Source organism: Ascaphus truei, chromosome 3, assembly GCF_040206685.1.
Source record: "Ascaphus truei isolate aAscTru1 chromosome 3, aAscTru1.hap1, whole genome shotgun sequence".
Classification (NCBI taxonomy): domain Eukaryota; kingdom Metazoa; phylum Chordata; class Amphibia; order Anura; family Ascaphidae; genus Ascaphus; species Ascaphus truei.
Window position 1 is genome coordinate 309,776,195 of NC_134485.1, and position 26,853 is coordinate 309,803,047.

Genomic DNA, 26,853 nt, shown 5'->3' on the forward strand with positions numbered 1-26,853 from the left:
AAAGAAAGGCAGTGAGCATGGTAATGCTGATGGGCTCTCCCAACAGGGCATTCCATGTGACCCAAAGTCCTCAAGAAGTGCCAGGCTTGTGGAGCTGCCGGACGTGGCGATGCGACAGAGCCTTCATCTTGAGGGGGGAGGTGTGATGGTGAGGGGGTAACCAGGCCACAATAAAGGATTAAGCCTGTTTGGCTACCTCGGGCTAGGATGTAGTATTATCTCTCCAGTGAATGGTTTCAAGCTCTTTATAAATATGTAAGAACAATTCATGTCAAGCTTTGAATTATGTAATGACTTTTAAAGTAGATTTGTGATCAACAGGGTGAGGATAGGGAGTGATCAATGATAAACCATACTAATGAACAAAATGAATAAATCGATAATTATAAAGTGGGTGCAAAAATGTGAACTGAAAGTGAATCAGTAAAATGATGAGCACACGAGACAATGTTCTCAAAAGAAAATTCACTGAAGTGCACACCACTGACATTTAAAATGTAACTTTTAATGTGACTACTTAAAACATATATTACAGATAGAAAGTGTAACAGTAATTAAAAATGTATTAAACAAAGTACCAAAATCCCCTACTAAATTGACACTCAGACACAGTGTACTACTTGTCAGGTGGTAGGGGGTATATGGTTAAGGTCAGTGCTTGATGGAAATATCCACCAAAGTACAGAGATATAGCTCAGTGAGGCACCTATTGATATAGCTGTACTGATATCCAAACTCAAATGGTTGGTAGATCTGATAAGGTGCAACTGATTATAACCGATTACCATGTATAGCCCTCTATAACCAAAAGGAAAGAGGTATATGGTAAGAGCAATACACAACCTGAATGAAATGCTAGTATGTAAATATAATATCTAAAGTAAATAGAAGATAACCATATCTAGCAGTCACCACACCACACTCCAATCGATTAGAAGATGTATTATTCACCCCTAGAGCAAGTTAGCTTACTTAATTGAGTGGGCTATGATGTGGTTTGCGGTCTGGTTTGCACGGAGCAGTCGCTAACCTCACACCTCAACTCCTTAGCATACCGGGTCTATCCCCCTCCCTAGCGGCACTAAGTCTGGTGTTTGGCCACCAAGTGTGAAGTACCCATACACCGGTATCTGGCACTCACAATATCCCGGCCATCCTAACACCTAGGATTTCTGAGGCGTTTCAACTCCAGACTTCTCATAGACATTGAGGCACCCACTCTGCAGGGGGCCTTTGATGTACGGAATTGAAAAATCCCTCAGGTCATTCATCCTTAACATACTTGCATGTAAAAGGATTTATTCCTGGACTGACAGAAAAATCTTCCCGTATTTACATTTAAAACCATCGGTATAATACAGTTTATTAATAAAGTATGTTCTGCTTGTGCCACTGCTATAAACTTTAATGTGTGTATGGTTTCTTTATTCCGAGCCCGCACTCCAAAAATTAGAGTTCTAGCTCACTCCTAGCGCGAGTTAGCTTACTTAATTGAATGGGCTATGATCTGGTTTGTGGTCTCACCTACTTCTCACGTCAATTGACTTTCCCTCTTTCAAGTTAAGAAGTTAACAAGGTAACTGATACATTTTGACAGACAACCACTTCAGCTAGACCGCAAACCACATAATAAATTAACCTTGCGGTTACGAGGTTGAGTGCTTAGAAAGTGATATCTATGTTTCAAAGCAGCCACCCATACACAGCCATGCTTCTTAAATCAGCGTTTGTTTTAGCGCTCACAGCTCCACCTTGTGTCGCAAAACCAATTAGCACATTTCACATACATTGCTGTTACTGCAGCTAGGGTTTGATCTGCAAAATGGGGACAATAAAGATGGTGTAGGGGAAAACATATCAGTATGGTGCACATACAGTTAACTCCTTCTGTCCCAACGCGATTTAGGTTAATCAGCTGGGTATAATGCCTTTATTAATGGCCTGATTAACCCCCTATCGCCACACCTCCCCCAACTCAAAGCGTTGGCTTTGCCCCGACCTCCTTGTCTTGTGGTTGGGCTGGCCTGTCATCTCTTGAGGTTGTTAATTCATGAGGACTGTCCTGGCAGGAAAGGCCATCGGCATTACCATGTTCACTGCCCTCCTTGTGCTGGATGGTAAAGTCAAATTTCTGTAAAGCAAGACTTTAGCGCAATAATTTGGCATTTTCTCCGGACACCCTCTGAAGCCAACTAAGCGGGTTGTGGTCTGTGATCACTGTGATTGGCCTGCCGTAGAGATAGGGCTGAAGCTTTCTCAGAGCCCATACAATGGCCAGGCACTCATTTTAAATGGTGGCATAAGCCACCTCTCTGGGCAGCAGCTTGCGGCTCAGATACACCACTGGGTGTTCACTGCCCTCCTCCTCCACTTGATTGAGTACAGCGCCGATGCCATAGTCCGAGGCATCAGTCTGCACCAAAAACTTTTTGAGTATAGTCTGGTGCAGCTAGGATAGGGGCACTGGCCAGTGCTGTCTTCAGAGCCTGGAAGGAAGCTTCACAGGCTGGAGACAAGACAACCAGCACAGTTGCTTTTGGATCAAGTCAGAGGTTTGATGAGGAGAGATGGAGCACTACAGGAAAAAACTGCTAGAGAGTGCACCTTGAGAAAGAGCGCAAGCTCGAAACGCGTTGGTGGGGGCCCCAGGGCTCATTTTTTGTGTGCTATGCTCTGATCCAATAAACCTTTTTATTGGGAACACACTCTCTAGCAGTTTTTTCCTGTAGTGCTCCATCTCTCCTCATCAAACCTCTGAATATCCTGGAGAACAGGTAGCACACGTCCATGGAAGAAAATACCCACAGAAGACCCATCTAACAGTGAGTGATTTGCTCCATTAACACCACAGTAATCCTATTCAATGTATGAGACTGGACACAAGCAAGTGTGAGCATTCATCAATCAAGGGATGTTGCTCTTCCAGCTTATTGATGCAATGGAAGTGGTGTGATGCTTTAAAGGGTTATTAATCGTGGGACACTTCAAGGATTTGGAATTATGTCTTTATCTACATTATCCAGCAAATGGTCAGGTCAGTGCTAGAGCACTATACAGTGTTGTTTACTTTTGGATCAAGTCAGTCAGGGGTTTTGCTACAGCACTGTACTGAGGGACAAACATTCTGTTAGAGCCTGCAGTGCCTAAGAAAGACATAACCTGCTTCTTGGTCTTGGGAGCGGGCCACTGCACTATTGCCTCCACCTTTTCTGGCTCTGGTTTGAGGTGCCCGCCACTAACCCTATGCCCTAGGTACAGTACCTCTGCCATCCATACTAAGCACTTGGTGGGTTTCAAGGTGAGCCCCGCTTCCCTAATTCTGGCTAGCACTGCAGCTACATGCACTAAATTTGAGTCCCACAAATGACTGAACACAGCAATGTCATCGAGGTATGCCAGTGCAACCCCCTGCATACCCTCCAGTAACCGGTTGACTAGGCATTGGAAGGTAGCCAGTGCATTCTTCATCCCGAATGGCATCACTAAGAATTCATAGCGGCCACTCGGGGTAATGAATGCTGACTTCTCCCTAGCCTCCTGGGGTAAGGGGTTCTGCCAGTAACCTTTACTGAGATCCATAGTGGTCAGATACATTGCCCCCGCGAGTTCATCCAGCAACTCGTCCATGCGGAGCATGGGATAAGCATCTGACACCATCCCCGCGTTGAGCTTTTGGTAGTCCACACAGAACCATGTGGTTCTGTCTTCTTAGGTACCAGGACTAACGGACAAGCCCAAGGGCTCTGGGACGCTACAATTACCCATTGGGCCAGCATCTCTTCTACCTCCCTCTCTGTACTGCCCTTAATCTCTGCTGACACCCGATAGGCATGCTTATGCAGAGGGCACAGATCACCCGTGAATACTGGTGATCTGTGATATGGGTCCTGCCCAGCTTATCCCTGAACAGAGCCCTATACTGACCTAGCATAGCCCTGGCTTCTGTTCACTGCCTTACACTCATCTGGGACACTAGCTCCACCTGCTCTACAGTACCCGTCTGCCTAGCCTCCCCTAAGAGATCTGGCAGAGCGCTGCCCGCCGGCTCTCCCATCGATGGGCTACAAATGGCCAGCACCGATGCCACACTCGGGGCTATGTACTCTTCAACATATAAATGTGAAAAGTCGTATTTCTCCCTGCCTCAGCATCTACCTGTACAACATATTTGCACTCATTCCTCTTTCGGAGTACCGGGTACGGTCCCGACCAGGCAGCCATCAATTTTTTCACCCGAGTGGGTTTGAGAACAAGTACTCGCTCTCCTGGGAGGAATTCTCTACTACAGGCATTCTGATCGTTCCAAGTCTTCTGCTTGGTCTGAGCAGCCCTAAGGTTGTCCTGTGCCAACCCCATGAGCATCTCTAGCCGGTCTCTGAGATCTACCACATACTGAAGCACAGAAGCATCAGTATTGGCAGTCTCCCCATCCCATCCCTCACAAAATAGGTCCAGAGGTCCTCATACCCTGTGACCATATAGCAGCTCAAAGGGAGAAAAGACTGTAGATTCTTGCGGTACCTCTCGGTATGCAAACAGCAAGTGCTGCAGGTGAATCTCCCAGTCATTGTCCTCTGCCTCTGTAAAGGTCTGAAGCATCTGCTTCAGGGTACCATTGAACCTCTCACATAGTCAGTTGGTTTGGGGGTGGTAAGGGGTCGTGCGCTAGTGCTTCGCCCAGCACGCATCACAGAGACATTGTAGCAATTCAGACATGAATTGTGACCTTTGATGGGTTAGGATCTCACTAGGGAAACCTAACCTGGTAAAAATTGTTAACCAGGCTTTCACTACTGCCCTAGCATCAATGGTGGCAAGCGCTACCACCTCAGTGTACCGGCTGGCAAAGTCCACCACCGTGAGGATGTAGCGCTTCCCGGACCAACTGAGAATCAGGAGGGGTCCCACAAGGTCCATGGCTACTCTCTGGAAGGGTTCCCCTATTACCGGTAACGGATTCAGGGGTGCCTTCACACAATCACCCACCTTACACACTCACTGGCAGGCATCACAGGAGCGGCAGAAATCTGCCCCCAGCCAGTAGTAACGCTGCAAAAGCCAGGCGCTTGTTCAAGTGACCCCCTAGTGGAATAGAGTGGGCTACCCACAACAACTGCTGCCTATTATCTGTGGACACAACTAGCTGTCGTTTACCTGTCCAGACCTCATCTAACCCCTTGGTCCCTTGCTCTCTATACAGGAGCCTGCGGTGCCACAAGTAGTAACCAGACCCGTCCCCTGGCTTACTCTCGGACACCCGAAGTCTCATGCCCTCCAAGCTGGGGTCTGATTGCACCGCATCCCTAAACTGGGTACCTAACTCTGGCCACCCGCGTGTCAAAGATAAGTCAGGGGGATCGGGGTAGGGGGAACAATAAGTCAGGGTCAGTATGCACCTTAGTCTGGCTTACCTGTCTGGTCTCTGCAGAGACTCCTGGAACTTTAGGTCCCAAATGCAGGGGGACAGGGGCTGGTTCTGCTGCAGTCCTTGCTGACTGGCTCCTGGTGATCGCTGCAACAGTTGTAAAAACGCAGGTAACATGTCCCAGGTCATTGCCAAGTAGGACCTCGGCGTCTAACCCAGGCAAAACCCCACCTCCTCATGCCATGTCCGACGCCCCAATCCAAAAAGACCCAGGCAACCTGAATGGACCGCAGTCCTCCATCGGGCATGGTCACTTGCTTCCCAGTGCCCGGGAGCAAATCCTTTGGCCGCACCATATCAGGGCAAACCAGATTCACGGTGGCACCGGAATCCAGCAAGCCATCCGCCTGCCGGTCCCCGATGGTCACCTTCCACAGATGCCTCTGCCGGACATCTTTGGGCGGCATCCCGACTGGTGCAACAGGATGTCCTCTGATCTCCGCTGCTGGTCCCGAGGTGGCAAGTGCAGGTTTTTCCATGGACGTCCCTCTGTGGGTTGCCTCAACAGTTGTGCTTGGCTCCTCTGTGTGTGCCAATAACACATGTGCGATTGGCCTCGCAGCTTGTGATCGTTGCCCCTTGATGGGGTCCCCCGGAATGGTTCCGGTCCGAGCAGTCTGGCCTGATATGTCCAACCTTGTTGAAAGTAAAACACCGCCTCTCATGTCTAAACTCTGCAGCTTTGGGTTCGTTGCCTTCTGCTGCAGGCTTGTGGGTCCACTGAGGGGTTGTTTTTACTCCCTTGGCCGGGGAAGACACATCTTTGGGAGCCACTCTTTTGTTTATTAGAGCCCTGCTGGGCTCATACTCATCCAGCATCCTCGCAGAATCCACATGGGTCTTTAGTTTGTGGTCAAAAACCTGTGCCCTCACGTCCAAGGGAAACTGCTGCTGCAGTAGCCGCTCTTTAAACATCAAGTTCAGTAGTTTGTGGAACTTGGTGATCCCGTAACCCTCCACCCACTGGGTCCCCTGCTAAGCCATGTGGGCACCATAGTCCACATAGGATTCCCGAGGGTACTTCTCCCCAGTCCGGAACTTGCCCCGGTACGCTTCTGGGGTGAGGGCATACTGGGTGAGCAGCATACATTTCACATGACCGTAGTCATCGACATTCATGCGTGGAATACCCTGCACAGTTCGCTTTGCTTTCCCGGATAGCAATGGACGCAGTCTCAGCAACATGTTTCGATGTGGGCCCCTGTACCGGAAACACTGTATCTCAAAGTCATTTAGAATGGCATCTATTTCATCCGTGCCATCCACAAACTTGCTGAAGCTGTGATGGTCCACCTGGGGAATATCCTGTTCCCCGTTGACAAGGTAGGGATGTGGGGTTTTACCATGCACTGTGGCCAGCATCTGAATTCGCTCCGCTGTGGTAGCCTTCTCTTCCTATGCGGTCAGGAGTGCTGTGAGCCCAGTAGCGGTAAGTTCAGTAGCTGCAGTGACTACCTCCTCCGCACCCGCTGGCGCCAAGCCACCATTATTTAGGTGGTCACTTGCTCCCTCCCCATTTCATTGCAGCGCCAGAGCTGGATTGACCTCCTGCACACTGGGACCCGGCGGACCCGGCAGCGGGAGAGAGAAAGCCCTGATCGGAGGGCGCTCCTCCATGTCTTCGGCGTGCGCCCGGCACCCTCTGGCGCGCGCCAGGTTACTGCTGCGGCCGAGAACGGGCAAATGCTCGAATAAACTCGGCCGCAGCAGTACCTTACATGTATAACCAATCCCGCCCGTGGGATCATTTCTCCCACCTATCCCTGACTTGCCAGTAGTTTGCAGGAAGGGCAGAAGTTGCGTACCGGTTTGCACGAAGCAGTCGCTAACCTCACACCTCAACTCCTTAGCATACCGGGTCTAGCCCCCTCCCTGGTGGCACTAAGTCTTGGGTTTGGCCACCAAGTGTGAAGTACCCATACACCGGTATCTGGCACTCACAATATCCCGGCCATCCTAACACCTAGGATTTCTGAGGCGTTTCAACTCCAGACTTCTCTTAGACATTGAGGCACCCACTCTGCAGGGGGCCTTTGAAGTACGGAATTGAAAAATCCCTCAGGTCATTCATCCTTAACATATTGCATGTATAAGGATTTATTCCCGGGCTGACAGAAAAATCTTCCCGTCTTTACATTTAAAACCATCTGTATAATACAGTTTATTAATAAAGTATGTTCTGCTTGTGCCACTGCTATAAACTTTAATGTGTGTATGGTTTCTTTATTCTGAGCCCGCACTCCAAAAATTAGAGTTCTAGCTCACTCCTAGCGCGAGTTATCTTACTTAATTGAATGGGCTATGATCTGGTTTGTGGTCTCACCTACTTCTCACAACAATTGACTTTCCCTCTTTCAAGTTAAGAAGCTAACAATTTTGATACATTTTGACAGACAACCACTTCAGCTAGACCGCAAATCACTTAATTAATTAACATTGTGGTTACGAGGTTGAGGGCTTAGAGAGTGATATCTATGTTTCATAGCAACCACCCATACACAGCCACGCTTCTTCAATCAGCGCTTGGTTTAGCGCTCGCAGCTCCCCCTTGTGTAGCAAAACCAATTGGCACAGTTCACATACATTCCAATTACTGCAGTTAGGGATTGATCTGCAAAATGGGGACAATGAAGATGGTGTAGGGGAAAACATATCAGTGTGGTGCACATACAGTTAATCCCTTCCGTCCCAACGCGATTTGGGGTTAATCAGCCGGGTATAATGCCTTTATTAATGACCTGATTAACCCCCTCTCGCCACAGAGGCAGAGACTTTTGGGGATACAAGGATCAGGGGGGTCACAAAAAGCAACTGAAAAAGAGAAAATCAAACAAACACAAGTGATCAGTTTGTCAAATTGTGAACTGACAAATCCGTATCAAAAGTCTTTGCAAAATCGAAGTAGACCACATCAACTGCATTACCCTGGTCTAAATTCCTACTTACCTCCTCAAAGAAACAAATAAGGTTAGTTTGGCATGATTAATCCTTCATAAATCCATGCTGACTATTACTAATAATTTTGTTTTCTATTAGGTATTCCTGAATATTATCCCGTATTAAACCTTCAAGTAGTTTCCCCACTATTGAAGTCAGGCTTACATGTCTGTAATTTCCCGGTTGTGATCTATCTCCCTTTTTAAATATAGGCACCACATCTGCTTTACGCCAATCTTGTTGTACTGAGCCTGTGGAAATTGAGTCCTTGAAAATTAAATATAATGGTTTTGCTATTACTGAGCTTAACTCCTTAAGAACTCTTGGATGTATGCCATCGGGGCCAGGTGCCTTATTTACTTTAATTTTTTCAAGTCGCTTATGAACTTCTTCCTCAGTTAACCAATTGTTCATTAATATGGAGGTTGTGGCTTCCTCCTGTGGCACTACTATTGAACTTGATTCTTCCCTGGTAAACAAAGAGGCAAAGAATTTGTTTAATACCTATGCTTTTTCCTTATCTCCAATAATCTGCCTACCCATCTTACTGTAAGTAAAAACATTTTAGAATACAACATAAAACAATCAACAAGTCAAAAATGAATCAACATTTAACAGACGACCAATCACGCAGCGAATTCGGTCCCCAGCAGATCGTCCTTCCAGGGACGATGCCTTGCAAGCTGCAATATGTCATTTATAGAGTCTCTCATGATCTTCATTAAATGATCGCTAATTGTAAAATAGCGCCACAATTCCTCCACAATTGTCTTTCTTAAATTTTCACGAAGAGCCTTTTTGACGCGATTCCCTTCGTAGTTTACATTGTTGGCCCACCCGCAGTACACCACGTAGGGCATGTGGTGCTTGAAAATGTACATGGCATGTTTCTGGGCTACACCACCACTTGCAAACCTATACTTCTCCCTGACTGGCTGGGACAGCTCGCGCAAGATTATGTCGGGCACCGTCTCAATGCAAGCGTATGTGGGTGGGATTCTGGGAGCTGGTGTACTTCTGGGAGAGGTGTGCTTCTGGGAGCAGGTGTGCTTGTGGCGGAGGGCAAGGGTTGGTTGTCTGGGAGGATGCTTTCCTCCTGTCTTTGATCGATTCTAACTACGGAGCCTGATGAAGCCCATAGGGCGAAATGCGTAGCTCAAAATCCCCCAGTAATTTTGACCCTATCAAGCCACCGTCGGGAGCGGGACACGCGGACGTGCAGCGCTACATCCGGACGCGGAGGCAGTTCAGCTGCAGTACCACAAGTCCTGCTCGATTCCCTAAAGACTTGCTTTTTTACCTTTCCACAGAGTAACTCACGGGCTGAGTTAGCTGTGTTCTGTTGTTGTTTTATTGTTCATTTAATAAAGACATTGGCCTTGAATTTCTCGGGCTCAGAACTTTTTGACCCATTGGGGGGGGTGAGGACCCACGTACAGCACCAGTGGACCTTTCCCAGCTGGGACCCCAGAAGGAGAACCAAAAGATACCATATCCAAGTGTGCACTCACACTTGGCCGTGTGAGTAGTAACATTTTATTTTGATTCTGCCTTTTAACTAAGGTGTGGCCTTTGACTTTCTGTTTTTAGAGCTTTAACTTTACTTTAAGAAGTGGGACTGCTCCTTAAAGACCAAGATACCATCCCTTAGAGCGCACGCACTCATGCCCGTGTGAGTGTTTTATTTATATTCTTACTATATATCCTGATACCTTCCTGATACAATCACAGTTTGCTCACATATTTTGTGTATATATTTATTCCGAGGGTGAGATAAACATCAAAGAAGTAGGAGAAGAAGAATACAGATGCAAGGCGGCGAAAGAATCCAGAAGACAGAAAGGAGACGAAAGAAGAAAGAAAAAAGAAGAAAGAAAAGGGAGACCAAAAGATACCTTGATGCGACAGCATTCGCACAAGGCCGTGTGAGTGTTAAAAATTATTTTACACCCACAAAACCCTTCACATTGTCATAGAGCATTACACAACCAATTTAGGTTATATACCAGCCTTCCACCGGTGCTCCCCCATCCCCCCTTTTTTTCTTGTCTCCTGTCTTTGTCGCCTTGTCTGTGTTGTCTCCGGATGTGGTCTTGACAGGGTTGTCATGTCATCCTCGTCAACGGCATACATGAACACATATTCTTCTGATGGAGGGGGTGCGCTAGGTGATGGAAGGTTGAAAGTCCCATTCATCCCATCCATGCCACCCTCCTGCTCCTGCGTCAGAGATAAAGGGGCATGAACTCCAAGCAAATTATGTATCCCCGCTATGTCAGTCTCTATCTTCTCCATGTGCTTATCAATCTTCTCCATCCGTTGATCCATCTTCTCCATCCGTTGATCCATCTTCTCCATTTGTAAAAGAAGATCTATCTTTACCAGCATAGAGTTCCCAGGGATATCGATACTTAACCCATTCAGCATGCGGTCTAAGGAGCTGGATCTTGTGCATGGGGTGCTGTGGACATCTGGATGGATGGGTGCTGAAGAGGATGAGATGAGGGTTCCCTGGAGAGAAGTGGCAGCATCGTCGAGGTTGTGATGGAGGAGGTGACCTGTGGATTTCCGGGAGAGAAGCGGCTGCGTTGTCGAAGAGTGATGGAGAAGGTTACCTGTGGATTTCCGGAAGAGAAGCGGCAGCGTCGTCAAGGAGTGATGGAGGAGGTGACCTGTGGATTTCCGGGAGAGAAGCGGCAGCGTCGTCCAGGTGTGATGGAGGAGGTGACCTGTGGATTTCTGGGAGAGCAGCGGCAGCATTGTCGAGGAGTGATGGAGGAGGAGACCCGTGGGTTCTGTGGGTTCGATTGGTTGGCTTCCATTTGTTTTGCTTTGTGTCTACATCAGCGAATTTCTTCTTGACATAATAAGGCTTCTTAAAAGCTTTAGCCTTTGGAGTCGTCAGAAGGTTTTCTTTAATAGCCGTAGCCTTTCGCTTTGGCCTTGGCTTGGAAACGACTGCCGTCTTTCGCTTTTTGGCACAACAGGCACGGCAGAAGAGAGTGGGTTCCTGCGTCACTAGAATCTGGGTTTATCCATGGAAGCAGATGGCACAATGCAGTATCTGGACAAGGGCAAGCTCAGATACAGATCATCGAGTGGGAGGCTATGCAATGTGTGTCACCTTTTATGCATGGCGACGAGGTGCAGGTGTTAAACGTGGGCGTACTCTAATGTGACTCATTAACCTATAAATACACCATCCATTTTGTGGATTCACTGCACATTGAATACACATCGACTAAACATTGAATATACATTCTTGTGCTTGTATTTCTTTCTACACGCAGCGATGCCTGTTAAAATGATTTCTAAGGATCTCAGCATGAGAATAAAGGAGATGTACATGAGAGGACAACGAATTGCAGATATTCAACGCTGGTTACGTAGTTCTGACCTCGTTGTACCAGCAGCCACCGTGAGCTATCATGCCCACGTAAAGGCCAAAAAAGTTACGAGGACAGCAACGGTTTCTACCGAGTAAGTACTGTAAAGTATTTTGAATACTGTATGTTTTCTGTACCGTGCAGTTCTGAAATAGCGCTTTTATTGTTTAGATGGCTTATTGGTTTTAACAGAATAATTTTCCTAGCAATTATTAGATAAACTGTACAGTACAATTTGTTTTTGTGTTGCACCCCCTTCCTCAATTATCTTAATTGCATTCCTACATTCTTAATATCAATTCTACAGTATTTGAAAGTGAGTTGCACCTCTTTCCTTAATTACTGTATCACTCACTTCATTATTACTCATTATGACTCACGCACTCACAAACCCCAATTACAGTACACAGTTTACTCACATTCTGACACACACACACACACACACACACACACACATTAAGTACCGTTAATATTATATCTGTTATATATATATGTTATATATATATATACATCTGTTATACTGTATACTGTTATATATATATACAGTGTTCGACAAATCACCCAAAAATCTACTCAACCAACCAAAACATCTACTCGCCACCTAGTCCCGCCCCCAACCCCGCCCCTAACCCCACCCTAGTCCCGCCCCCAAACCCCGCTTTAAAATAAAATATATAAATAAAATACATTTAATAAATTCCTAGTCAGCATTCGTTTTTGACATAAATGAATTTATTGTAGTACATTATACTACAATTAGTCCTTGTTACGTGTGTGTGTGTGTGTGTGTGTGTGTGTGTGTGTGTGTGTGTGTGTGTGTGTGTGTGTGTGTGTGTGTGTGTGTGTGTGTGTGTGTGTGTGTGTGTGTGTGTGTGTGTGTGTGTGTGTGTGTGAATGTTCCTGCACCCCTTAACCAGTGTCTGGACGTCCCCGCTTCACAAAATTTAAAGCAGCAATCCCACCTGGGATCTTACCTGATCCGCAGTCCCTCAATGTCCAGGTACCCTCATTCCCGCAATCTTATACATTGGAGGGGAGGTGTCTTCTGGGTTAGGGGGGGTTCCGATGTCTTCCGTGTGAAGCTCGAGTCAGATCTGGAAGAAAGCAGTATAGGTTATTGCGGTGTAATATAGGGCTGTTAAGATATATAGGGTAAATAAGAGATCCAGAGTGTGAGAGAGAGAGACACAGAGAGAGACACAGAGAGAGACACAGAGAGAGACACAGAGAGAGAGACAGAGAGAGAGACAGAGAGAGAGACAGAGAGACACCGGGAGAGGGTGACACCGGGAGAGGGTGACACAGGGAGAGGGTTACACAGGGAGAGGGTGACACAGGGAGAGGGTGACACAGGGAGAGGGTGACACCGGGAGAGGGTGACACAGGGAGAGGGTGACACAGGGAGAGGGTGACACAGGGAGCGGGTGACACAGGGAGAGGGTGACACAGGGAGAAGTTGACACAGGGAGAGGGTGACACACACTCACAGACACACACAAACACTCACAGACACACACAAACACTCACAGACACACACACTCACTCAAACACTCACAGACACAAACACTCAGACACATACACTCACAGACACATACACTCACAGACACATACACTCACAGACACATACACTCACAGACACATACACTCACAGACACATACACTCACAGACACATACACTCACAGACACACTCACAGACTCAAACACACACAAACACTCACAGACACACTCACAGACTCAAACACACACAAACACTCACAGACACACTCACAGACACACAAACTCCCACTCACACAAACACTCACTCACACAAACACTCACACAAACACTCACTCACACATACACTCACAGACACATACACTCACAGACACATACACTCACAGACACATACAGACACACACACACTCACACAAACACTCACAGACACAAAGACTCACAGACATAAACACTCACAGACATAAACACTCACAGACACATACACTCACACACAGATACACACACACATACACACACAGATACACACACAGATACACACACAGACAGACACACACACATACCACACACAGACACACACACACTCACAGACATGCCCACGCACAGACACAGACACAAAAACACACTCACACACTCAGACCCACACTCACACCCACCCTCACAGAAACCCACACTCACAGACACACAAACACACACACTCACACCCACCCACCCTCAGACACACTCAGACACCCACACTCACAGACACCCACACTCACAGACACCCACACTCACAGACACCAACACTCACAGACACTCACCCACACTCAGACACCCACACACAAACACTCACACACAAACACTCACACACACACACCCACACTCACAGACACTGGGTTGGTATTCATTGGAAGGTAGGGGGCCTACCTGTTCCTCCAGGGCCTGCTTGTCCTCCACATGCTGCTCCACATGCCAGGGGATCAGGCAGGAGTTGCGGGAGGATGGGGGGGCCAGCGGGAGGATGGGGGAGCCAGCTGGAGGATGGGGGGCCAGCAGGAGGATGGGGGGGCCAGCGGGAGGATCGGGGGTCCAGCGGAATGATCGGGGGGCCAGCGGTAGGATGGGGGGGGCCAGCGGGAGGATCGGGGGTCAGCGCGAGGATGGGGGGGCCAGCGCGAGGATCGAGGGGCCAGCGGGAGGATCGGGGGGTCAGCGGGAGGATCGGGGGCTAGCGGGAGGATCGAGGACCAGCGGGGGGACAGTCGGACAGGCGCACGGCCACCACCCTCCCCGATGGGAAACGTGGCAATCCGCGCATGCGCCCAGGCTGCAGCCAGGAGGGGGGTCAGGCAGCCATGCTGGCAACAGCCGTACGGGCCACACCAACCTCCCCGATGGGAAACGTGGCCGGGAACATTGCCAACCCCCCCCCCCTCCAGCGCGTGCGCACGCGCACCCCCCTCCCTCTACCTCCCACCAGGCTGCTTCCCTTCTTCCTCGCTCCTATTACCCTGCCCGCGCGGGTGCCAAAGGAGCGTGGGACGGAGGGGAAGCGCCTACCTTGTCTTCCAGCCCTGGGCAGCAGCAGCCAAGTGGACCCCCCCCTCCCAGCCTACATCTGGGGACCTGAGGGGACCCAGAGCTGCCAGCCGGCCCTCTTCCTCCAATCAGGGAGGGAGATTACTTATTTATTTTTTTTAAAAATTGGCGCGAACGGGGGAAATTTGAGCGCGAACAGGGGAAATTTGAGCGCGAACGGGAGAAATTTGAGCGCGAACGGGGGAAATTTTAAAAAAACCGCGTGTGCTGCTTAGGCCAATATTTACTCGCCCGGGGGTTAAATCCACACGCCTCGGGCTTGTAAATGTATAGGATTGTCGAACACTGTGTATATATATATATATATATATATATATATAAATATATATATATATGCAAATACAACTGTATGCTCATCTGCATGTCTTAGGCAGGTCTGCAACCCCGCCTTTCCCCACTATCACCCAGCATACAGCACTTCCACTGCAGCAAGGGATTCTTGGAAATGACATGCAAATGAGCACACAGTGTCACTTTTTGCCTCAAAAACCATTTTTAACATGGTTCCCTATAGGCTTAAGCTTGCTGCATGGTCACAGCTTTGAGCACAGCCAGGGTTAAGGTGCATACCCAGAAAACCACCCACAGACAGCTGTTTCGACCTTAATGGGTCTCATCAGTGTGGGGTTGATTTTAACTGGGTATGCAAAGAGGCTATGGGATAGGCTATACCATAATACTGAGTTAAGTTATGGTGAGTAAAAAAAGTGACAAAAACCCTCCACAGGAAAGCTTTCCTGTGGAGGGTTTTTGTCACTTTTTTTACTCACCATAACTTAACTCAGTATTATTATATATATATATATATATATATATATATATATATATATATATATATATAATATATATATATATATAATCCACAGAAGCAGCCGGCACTCCACTTGCAAGTAGAAAAAATTGGGTGCTTGTCCCATAAAGCAATAATAAACCATACGATACAATTTGAAGCACGAGATCAGGAGACAGCACTCTGGTAAGTTTGATCACAAGTAGAAATGGTGACCATCTGGGAATTCACGTGTGATGTATTCCACAATCTCTGACACAATTTGCTCTTGGAAAAAAGCTTTATTCATGATTCCCACTGGGGGACCGAAAAGTCGGTTTATGTGTCTTTTTCAATACAAAAACTTGTGATTAAACTTACCAGAGTGCTGTCTCCTGATCTCGTGCTTCAAACGGTATCGTATGGTTTATATATATATATATATATATATATATATATATATATATATATATATATATATATTGTTATCGCTGTGTATTTATATAACTCTATTCTATATCTATCTATTATTATTGTTATCGCTGTATATTTACAGTATATAACTCTATTCTATATCAATCTATTATTATTGTTATCGCTGTATATTTATATAACTCTATTCTATATCTATCTATTACTATTGTTATCGCTGTATATTTATATAACTCTATTCTATATCTCTCTATTATTATTGTTATTGCTGTATATTTATATAACTATTATATTACAGTATTATATATATTTAGCCATACTGTAGGCCTGAGCATAAATTATGTACTGTACTTGTGGGCTACTGTAACGTATTGTTGTTTCCTGTAGGGAGACAACTCTTCTGGTTGACCAAATAAGTGAATAGAATGATGAGAAGAGTGCCATGAGGGTCAAAAACACTCTGCATAAGAATCACAATCTAACCGTATCAGAGACCAGCATCAAGAAGATGAGACGCAGAATTGGATGGAAATATGGACGTGTGAGGTTAGTACTGGACAGTACAGGAGGTAAAAGTGTGGTTTAAGAAACTGTACTGTACCTATAAAATTATTCCTTGCCTGATTGAACAGGTTGCATTATGGGGGTTTGGGGCACTATATATATGTTGTTAGAAGGGATTGTGTTTATGCCATTGTCACTTGAAAAAGACCATCACGGTCGAAACGTTGTGTTGGCTCAATAAATGAGTTTGGATTTTCTAAATCCATTGTGCCCTATGTTCCTTTTTTCATCTATTCAGGAATGACTGCAGGCTTTCGTTCAAACATTGGAGCACCGGTAACTGTATCAATTTTTTCTATTTGAGGTGTGCAGCATTTTTCTTAATTGTCTGGCCCATTGTGATACAACGTAATGGGCATGCATCAGGAAGGTAGTATGGTACAGTATTGTACTGTAGTATGGTAAGTACAGGCACACCATGTACAGTATGATAAAGGTAAGTATGGCACAGATTGTTTTACAGTATACAGCATGCACTTCACTGCACTATTTTTTTCTTTTCAGAGAGAGCTGCACTCCCAATCTTGTTACAAAGTATTTTAAAGTAGTTCCAGTATACAGTAGTAACTGCATAGTCCAATATAGAGTAGCAATACTGTACAAAATGCCCTTATATGCACTTAACTGCACTATTTTTTTTTCAGAGAGAGCTGCAATCCCAATCTTGTTACAAAGTTTTTTACAGTAGTCATACAGTAGTTCCAGTATACAGTAGTTTGGCAGTTGTAACTGCATAGTCCAATATGGAGTAGCAATACTGTACACAATGCCATTATATGCACTTTCTGTAACTGCACTAATTGTTTCTTTCCTTTTCACAGAGAGCTGCACTAAAAAAGGATGGGCGGGGAGGGGGATATCATGTGTAAATTGTGTGAACTGTGTGTATAGTGTATCTACAGAACACGCATTTCACACAAAAATCCCCTCTCTCAATGAACTACAGAATGAAATGTGGCCATGACGAAGAAGAGTAAGACAAAAAATTTGTATTACTGTTTTTATTATTTTAAATGTGCATTATTCATGATTATTTGTATTTTTCATTCTTCCATGATTATCCACCGGCCCTCAATTTTCAACTGACAGAAAGAACTACATATACAAAGAAGATAACGACTGAATTTTGTATTATTCATGATTATTTGTATTTTTTATTCCTGATAAAAAAAAAATATTTCATTACACTCACGATAATCATAATCATTGAACCCAACCCCCCAAAGAAAAAGAAAGAATGACAAAAATTGGTAATTTATCAAAAACATGATTCAGATGATGATGGTTTTTTTAAAAGGTTTTTTTTTTCTTTGAACTTTAAATTCACTTTGAATGTGTGTGTGTGGGGGGGGGGATTCTTCAAGAAGGCTTTGGGTGTGTGTGTGAAGTGCTTAGGGGTGGGCTACACTACATACTGTAGTTGCCAAGAAGGGTTTATCAGATTAACATATTAAATTCCGGAAGGTGTGTATACACATTTCTATTCATTACATTCATCTAAACAGTACAGTACGTTGTAAACCTCACAAGTCTACACTAGTTTCTGTAGTTGCCAAGAAGGGCTAATCAGATTAACATATTAAATTTGAGAAGGGATTATTACACGTGCGCATGCGTTACCCTAAAGAAAGCCTCATAGGGTTGGGGGGGTGGATGGATGGGTCATGAGAATTACACACAGGCGCAGAGATGTGACACCAGGCTCGGGACGATTACAACCACAAAGCCAACCATTTGAAAATGAATGGTCTGTGTCGATAAGAAGTTGAAATCAAATCCTTGAGCCTTGTGTGTGTGTGCGGGAGGGGGGTTAAGCTGCATGAAGGATTAGCTGTACTGTCGTTCAAAGAAATATTTTCCAAAGGTCATCGGAATGTTTTGATCCCCACAAACCCAAATAAATAAAAATCACATAAATAAAGAATGAGCATGACTAGTGTCGCATTAAAAAGCTACAGTACCGATTGAATATCAGAATATTACAATTTTTTATGCAGACTCATGTCTGGAAACGAAACAAAAAAAACAAAAAAAAAGTTTTTTCAGACTGAACGTCTAAATGAATGTGAAGTTATACACACATGCGCATTAATAATCAACAAGGTCCCAAAGAGCATTACATGCAGGCGCAGAGATGTGACGCCAGGCTCGGGACGATTACAGCCACAAGGCCAACCATTTAAAAATGAATAGTCTGTGTCGATAAGAAGTTGAAATCAAATCCTTGAGCCTTGTGTGTGTGTGCGGGGGGAGGGGGTCGGCTAAAGCTGCATGAAGGATTAGCTGTACTGTCGTTCAAAGAAATATTTTCAACAGGTCATCGTAATGATCCCCACAAACCCAAATAAATAAAAATCACATAAATAAAGTATGTGCATGACTAGTGTCGCATTAAAAAGCTACAGTACCGATTGAATATCAGAATATCACAATTTTTTATGCAGGCTCATGTCTGGAAACAAAACCAAAAAAACAACAACATTTTTTTTTTTTTTTTTTCAGACTTGAACTTCTAAATGAATGTGAAGTTATACACGCATGTGCAGAAATGTGACACCAGGCTTTGTACGTTATACACGCAGGAATGTGATGACAAGTTCGGGAAGATTGAAGCCGGAAAGCCATCCATTCCAAAGAATGGTGTGGGAGAGGTGAACTGTAGATAAGTAGTTGAAATAGTACTATAGCCTTGTGTGTGCGCGGGGGCGATGGGGAGAGCGCTGTATGTGCCAAAAATGTGATACTGTAACACGCCTATGCGTTTCATTTTACAATTACAGTACTGCGCGCGCACACAGACTTGCAGAGAATGTATGGCTGTACTGTACTGTAGGTGGAATTGCTATTAGACTTTTAAGACAACACCTCGCGAACGCCCACCTGTGTTTTTAGACGGTATTGCAGTATAGCAGACAGCGCTAAAAATCAGAGCGCTAACATACCGGAAACCGCTGCGGAAAAAAAACAAACAGACAACATCTGGACGCGGTTGTCAGAGCGACGCGGCTATGGCCGCATTACATTAGGATAAAGGCGGCCGCAGCTGTATTGCTATCAGGCTGGTATGTAGTATTATCTTTCCAGTGAGTGGTTTCAAGCTCTTTATAAATATTTAAGAACAATTTATGTCAAGCTGTTAAGTATGTGATGACTTTTAAAGTAGATTTGTAATCAGCATATAAAAGGAAAAACAGGTCAGTGTGCAGAATCTGACGGGATGCAGTTATAATCATTAAGGCTTAGGTAATAGGTTAATTTTCTCACTTGATAACAACAAGAGGTCTCTCAAGTCCCTACAAGCTGCACTCTAGATACATAAAGAAAGATGTATACATAAAGTAACAGTTTAATAACTGTATCACATGATCAAAATGGAAACAGACCACATATACTGTAGGTCCCACTAGACCAAATTACACAAAACCAAAAAATAATAAACTTTAATTAATGATATTAAAAAACGACGATGCACCTAACAGAATATATACAATGTATTAAAAGTCCCCTAAGGGTGAGAGAGTGAGACTTTTCTGAAAGAATGGGAAGATGTGATGCTTAGTTTCTCTAGAAACCTCATGAAATATTTGATTAAATACGAAAACACAAAACTTGAAAAAATAAAAGTGGAAATCAATCTTTTATTATCAGAGGTTGATACTTGGAAGGATAATGTTGACTTATATGATTTGGAGAATAAACTAAAGGGACATATTGACAAATTGACAGCAGACATTAAAGAAAGGAAAGTACGTAAATTCGCACGCGACACACTTGACTTTAAATCAAATAAAATCTTTTGATAGGTCAGCACTCTGACGATCACAAGCGGCGAGACAGAGTGCGCAGATGCATTAGTTCCTGCTATCTGGTCATGAGTATTCCGCATACTATGCAGTCAGGTTGTATGCCTTGATACACTGCAGAATTCCGGCTTCTTTTGTGCCTGATACCATGCGATTTACTGCAGTATCTAACTTATACTTTGGTGCACTGCATACCAGCATTAAGTTTTACTGTGGAACATATCAGTGTTCTCTGTTTACCTAGGAGTTCAACATCTATGACTGTGGGGCTTATTACTATACAGTGGCGGCCGCCTTCAGTCTAAATCGGCTAGATCCGCGATTTTCAGATTATCCCGGTTATGTGCGGTTTTGTGTCGTTTTCGCCCGGAGTGAACTGCGTTATTTTCGCGCTCGTGATATTAGCATTTTATTCTCGCTGTCTGCAATACTGCAATGCCGTGTAAAAACTCAGGGGGGCGTTTGCGAGCTGTTGTCTTGGAAGTCTAATACCTTCGCGGTTCAACCTACGTCAGTACACAGTCTGTGTGCGCGTGCGCAGTAATTGTAAATTTGCATATTTAAAGTATACATGCATTTGCAGTGCTGTGCTGCTGTACAGTATGTCTCGTTTGAAAATTGTTGAAACGCATAGGCGTGTACAGTACTGTAACAGTGTCACATTTCTGCATATATAGCGCTCTCCCCTCGCTCAGGATAATTAACTGCACTGCAGGGTATTTCAACTTCTTATCTTCTGTGCAATGCAGTACATCTCTCCCACAAAATACCTTTGAATGTGTGTCTGGTTTCAATCACATTCCTGCATGACAGCAGGAATTTACTGCGCATGCGCCTGTAACTTCGCCCACCACTGCTTGCTTGCCTGAATGAGTGACCCAAAAAAAAATTAAGAATTTTTTTTTTTATTGTAATTTTTTTTTTTTTTTCTCCACAAGCCTGCAAAAACCATCTTACTGTAGCTTTTGTCTGCGACCTTGTGCATTTGACTGCACATGGTTGATTTGTGTGCTTTTAACGTACTGTATTTGGGGGTGTATTATTATGATGAACTGCCTTTTGAAATTAAAGTATGTCTTTAGCTTTGAAATTCATGTGGCTGTCTTTAATTTTTGGAATCTTGCCATTGTGTTTTGAATCTGTCCATAGCCGAGCTTCAAAGCCTCACTGCGCCTGCGTGTAATCCTTGTTGAAATGGGAGCTATTTAGCTGCCTAGCTGCTTACTACGCATGAGTCACCCAACCCGCCCTCTCTACAGAGTCGTTAATTTTCTGGATCTTGCCATTGTGTTCTTAATCAGTCCATAGCCGAGCTACAGTTCAGTACAAAGCCTCACTGCGCCTCCGTGTAATTCTCTTTGAGACGGGAGCTTTGAGGCTTTGTTTACGGCAACGTTTTGGAAAATCCCTTCTCGAATTTGATTTGCATAGAGCATCGCCTTGATATTATAATTATAATAATAATAGCATGTTTTTGTATAGCGCTGTTAGTTACAGTATACATAGCGCTTTCCAGAGACATTTTGCCGGCACAGGTCCCTCCCTGTCCTGTGGAGCTCACAATCTACTGTATGTTTTTGGTGCCTGAGGCACAGGGAGATAAAATGACTTGCTTTTTATGTACTGTATTTGGCGGTTGTATTTGGGGGTTTATTGATCACATTATTATGATGAACTACCTTTTGAAATTACTGTACTCTACTCTACAGTAGATAATTTCTTTGAACTGCAGCACAACTAATCCTTCATCCCTCCCCCAGGCACACACAAACTCTTTTCGACAGACACCGCCACAGAGTCATTCATTTTCTGAAGTTAGTCATTGTGTTTTTAATCCGTCCCTAGCCGAGTGTCAATCGCCTCACTGCGCCTGCGTGAACTCTAAGCCTCTTTGAGATGGGAGATAGCTGCTTACTGCGCATGAGTCACCCAAACCCCCCTCTACACAGAGTCATTCGACAGACACCTCCACAGAATCATTCATTTTCTGAAGTTAGTCATTGTGTTTTTAATCCGGCCCTAGCCGAGCGTCAATCGCCTCACTGCGCCTGCGTGTACTCTAAGCCTCTTTGAGATGGGAGATAGCTGATTACTGCACATGACTCACCCAACCCCCCACCCCCCAACCCTTTTAGGCTTTGTTTATGGTAACGCTTTGGAAAATCCCTTCTCGAATTTGAAATGTAAATCTGATTTGCACAGCATTCTGAGAATTGAGAGTAAAAAAAACCATTAACTGATTCATGTTGTTTTGACATTCATTCTTATACTGTGGGGGTGGGGGGAGGGTGGTTGTCAATGATTATGATTACCAGGAATGTGAATAAATATTTATTTTATTTCATCAAGAACAAAAAATACAAATATAAAAATAATCAGAAAATACATAATGCAGTCTTTATTAAGTTCTTCTGGCAGATTGAAATTGGATAAACATTTACAAAACATTTGTAAAACATGGAGAAACATGAATTATGCACATTTATAAGAATATTATGTAATAATATATATACACTGTAATGTATAATATATGTATACTGATTTTGTTTGCGTCCCGTATCAAGGGGTACACTCTGTAATGACAAGGAATAAATAATTTTAGCGGTACAGTACAGTTTCCTAAACAACACTTTTACCTCCTGTACTGTCCAGTACTAACCTCACACGTCCATATTTCCATCCAATGCTTCTTCTCATCTTCTTTATGCTGGTCTCAGATACAGTCAGATTGTGCTTTTCCTGCAGAGTGTATTTGACCCTTAATGCACTCTTCCCATCATTCTCCTCACTTATTTTGTCCACCAGAAGAGTTGTCTCCCTACAATGTAAAGAAAATATATTGTTTTATTAATATGCAGCAATATAAAAATTAAATATAAATATACAAAATATATATACTGTTGTAATATAAATATAAATATACAAAATATATACTGTATACTGTACTGATATAAATATAAATATACAAAATATATATACTGTACTGATATAAATATAAATATACAAAATATATATATACTGTACTGATATAAAAATAAATATACAAAATATATAAAATTACTATGTACTAGTATATATAAATATATATACTGTAAATACTGTATATATAAATATATATATATATATATATATATATATATATATATATATATATATATATATATATATATATATACAGTTTACAGTACATAGTAATATTATTTTTTCTGTCGTTATCTTGTTCCTCATTCCGTGTACAGTACAGTAGTTTAATTGAGAGAGGAGAGGTTTTGTGTACATCAATACTGCTGTTTATATACTGTACATTTGACTGTACAAACAGATTAGACTGGCCACAACACCCCCCCCCCCCCCCCGGCCACCCTTTTTTCCTGAAACGACAAGAAAACAAAAAATTAGTGCAGTTACTGTCTGTGCGTACTGTATTATGGCATTGTGTGATATGTAGTACTACTTTAGATGGCTGGTGCTGCTTTCTCTGAAAAGAAAAGAAATGACCAGTTAGTAGGCAGTTACTGTACTACTGTCAAACTAGTCTACTGTATACTGGAACTACTGTACTGTATACTGTGACTACTGTTAAATACAACTGTATGTAACCTGATGGCGGGTGCTGCTCTCTCTGTAAAGAAAATACTGTAACTACTGTACTGTATACTCTGACTACTGGGAAAGAAAAAATCGGTGCCATACTTACCTGTATCACACTGTACTTACAATACTACTGCACAGTACTACTTTCCTGATGCTTGCCCATTACGCGCGATCACAATGGGCAACACAGTCGCAATATGGTCTATATATTTTTTGCAGCGTTCCACGGTGAATACATCGTTCCAAAAACTCATTATGCCTTTTAACAACTCGTCCTTTTTGGAGGGTTTCGCCACTTTCCGGATATGGTCCTTCAGCTGATGCCAGACCATTTCGATCGGATTGAAGTCTGGCGATCTGTCATTGGAAAAAAAGGACAATTAGTTTAAGAGATACAGTACACAGTAAAAACAGTGGGGAAAATATGAGACACGGTCTACTCCACTTACTCCACTGGCGTCTTCACCCAGTTGATACCGCGCTCAAGGATATGCGCTGTTGACACGGTGTGCTTCGGATAGTTGTCCTGGTAGAAGTGGTGACCATTGGGGAACTCGCGTGTGATATATTGCACTATCTCAGGGACAATGTTGTCTTGGAAGAAAGCTTCAGTCATTATTCCTATAGCAAGAAAAGAAAAGTCCTCAAAAAAACTGCACAATAGTACAGTACAGTGCATACAGTAAGGCTACACTAGTAAAGTACAGTGCATAAGGCTACATTATATTTGATATATTTTACCTTCAAAGATGACAATGCATCCTGGTCCACGCCTAGAGATGGCACCCCACACATGCAGCTTCACGGGGTGTTTTGACCGCGGCTTCAAAGATATGCAGCCTTTTTTGTGGAATGCAAAGCTTGCAAATCTCTCCAGCGACACAATAGACTCATCAGTGAAGATGCAATATTGGAAAGTCTCCCCACTGTCGATCCATGCCTGGGCCTGGACCATTCTTTTGATTTTGTTTGCATCCCGTATCAAGGGGTACACTCTGTAATGACAAGGAATAAATAATTTTAGCGGTACAGTACAGTTTCCTAAACAACACTTTTACCTCCTGTACTGTCCAGTACTAACCTCACACGTCCATATTTCCATCCAATGCTGCATCTCATCTTCTTTATGCTGGTCTCGGATACAGTCAGATTGTGCTTTTCCTGCAGAGTGTATTTGACCCTTAATGCACTCTTCCCATCATTCTCCTCACTTATTTTGTCCACCAGAAGAGTTGTCTCCCTACAATGTAAAGAAAATATATTGTTTTATCAATATGCAGCAATATAAAAATTATATATAAATATACAAAATATATATACTGTTGTAATATAAATATAAATATACAAAATATATACTGTATACTGTACTGATATAAATATAAATATACAAAATACTGCACCGACACACTTTATTCGAGCAAATACCCGGTATGTACCTGGCAGATACCTGGAATGCACCGCTCCTCACCTCTGACAAGCCCCGTTGTGTTTGCCTTCCCAGCCTGGGTTCATGCCTGGCTGACGGGCGGCTGATCTGTTAAATGATAATGATTAGGATTTAATAGGCTGCAATGCTTCGCGTGTCTACCAGATGGCATAAATTCATGAATTGTAATGCAGTATATATATATATATACTGTGCAGTATTGCAGCCAGAGGGAATAAAATGATTCAATCCCTGCCTGGAAAATAACTCAATGCACTCGGGCAGAAAACAGTCACAAACCTCAATACACCCGGGTATACCCGAATTCGTGGGACTAGCCGAGCTCGAATAAAGTGTGTCGCCAGTGTATATATATTGTACTGATATAAATATACAAAATATATATACTGTACTGATATAAAAATAAATATACAAAATACATATACTGTACTGATATAAATATAAATATACAAAATATATATACTGTACTGATATAAATATAAATATAAAAATATATATACTTTACTGATATAAATATAAATATACAAAATATATATACTGTACCTATATAAATATACAAAATATATAAACTGTTATAATATAAATCAACAGAAATAACAAAAATATTATATTTAAATAAAAATTAATTTTATTTTTAAGTTGTATAAATATACTTACGCGTTAGTTACCCTTGGTGCGCTTTTGCGGTCTCTGTTTGTTCCGTGTGCATGATAGTTCACGGTGGTTGCTGGCACAATGATGCCAGAAGTAGCTAGCCAGCGTTGGATAGCAGCAATTCGGTGTCTGCTCATGTACATCTCCTTAATTCGCATGCTGTGCTCCTTGGAAATCTTTTTAACAGGCATTGCTGCGAGTAGAAAGAAATACAAACACAAGAATGTATATTCGATGTTTAGTCGATGTGTATTCAATGTGCAGTGAATCCACAAAAAAGATGGTGTATTTATACGTTAATGACTCACATTAGAGTATGCCCACTTTCAGCACCTGTACCTCGCCACCATGCATAAAAGGTTACACACTTTGCATAGGCCACCACTCGATGATCTTTATCTGAACTTGCCCTTGTCCCGATACTGTACTGCATTGTGCCACCTGCTTCCATGGAGCAACCCCGATTCTACGGACGCAGGAACCCAATCGCCTCTGCCGTGCTTGTCAAGCAGAAAAAGCGAAAGGCGGTTGCCATTTCAACGCCAAGGCAAAAGCGACAGGCTAAGGCCAATAAAGAAAACCTTCTGCTGACCCCAAAGGCTAAGGGTTTTTATAGACGTCAGCCTTATTATGTCAAGAGGATATACGGTGATGTACTCTCGACGCAAAACAATTGGCAGCCAACCCATCGAACCCGCAGACCACTTCCTCACATACGCTTCGACGACTCTGCCACCGCTCTCCCGGATATCTTCAGCCCTTCTTCTCCACT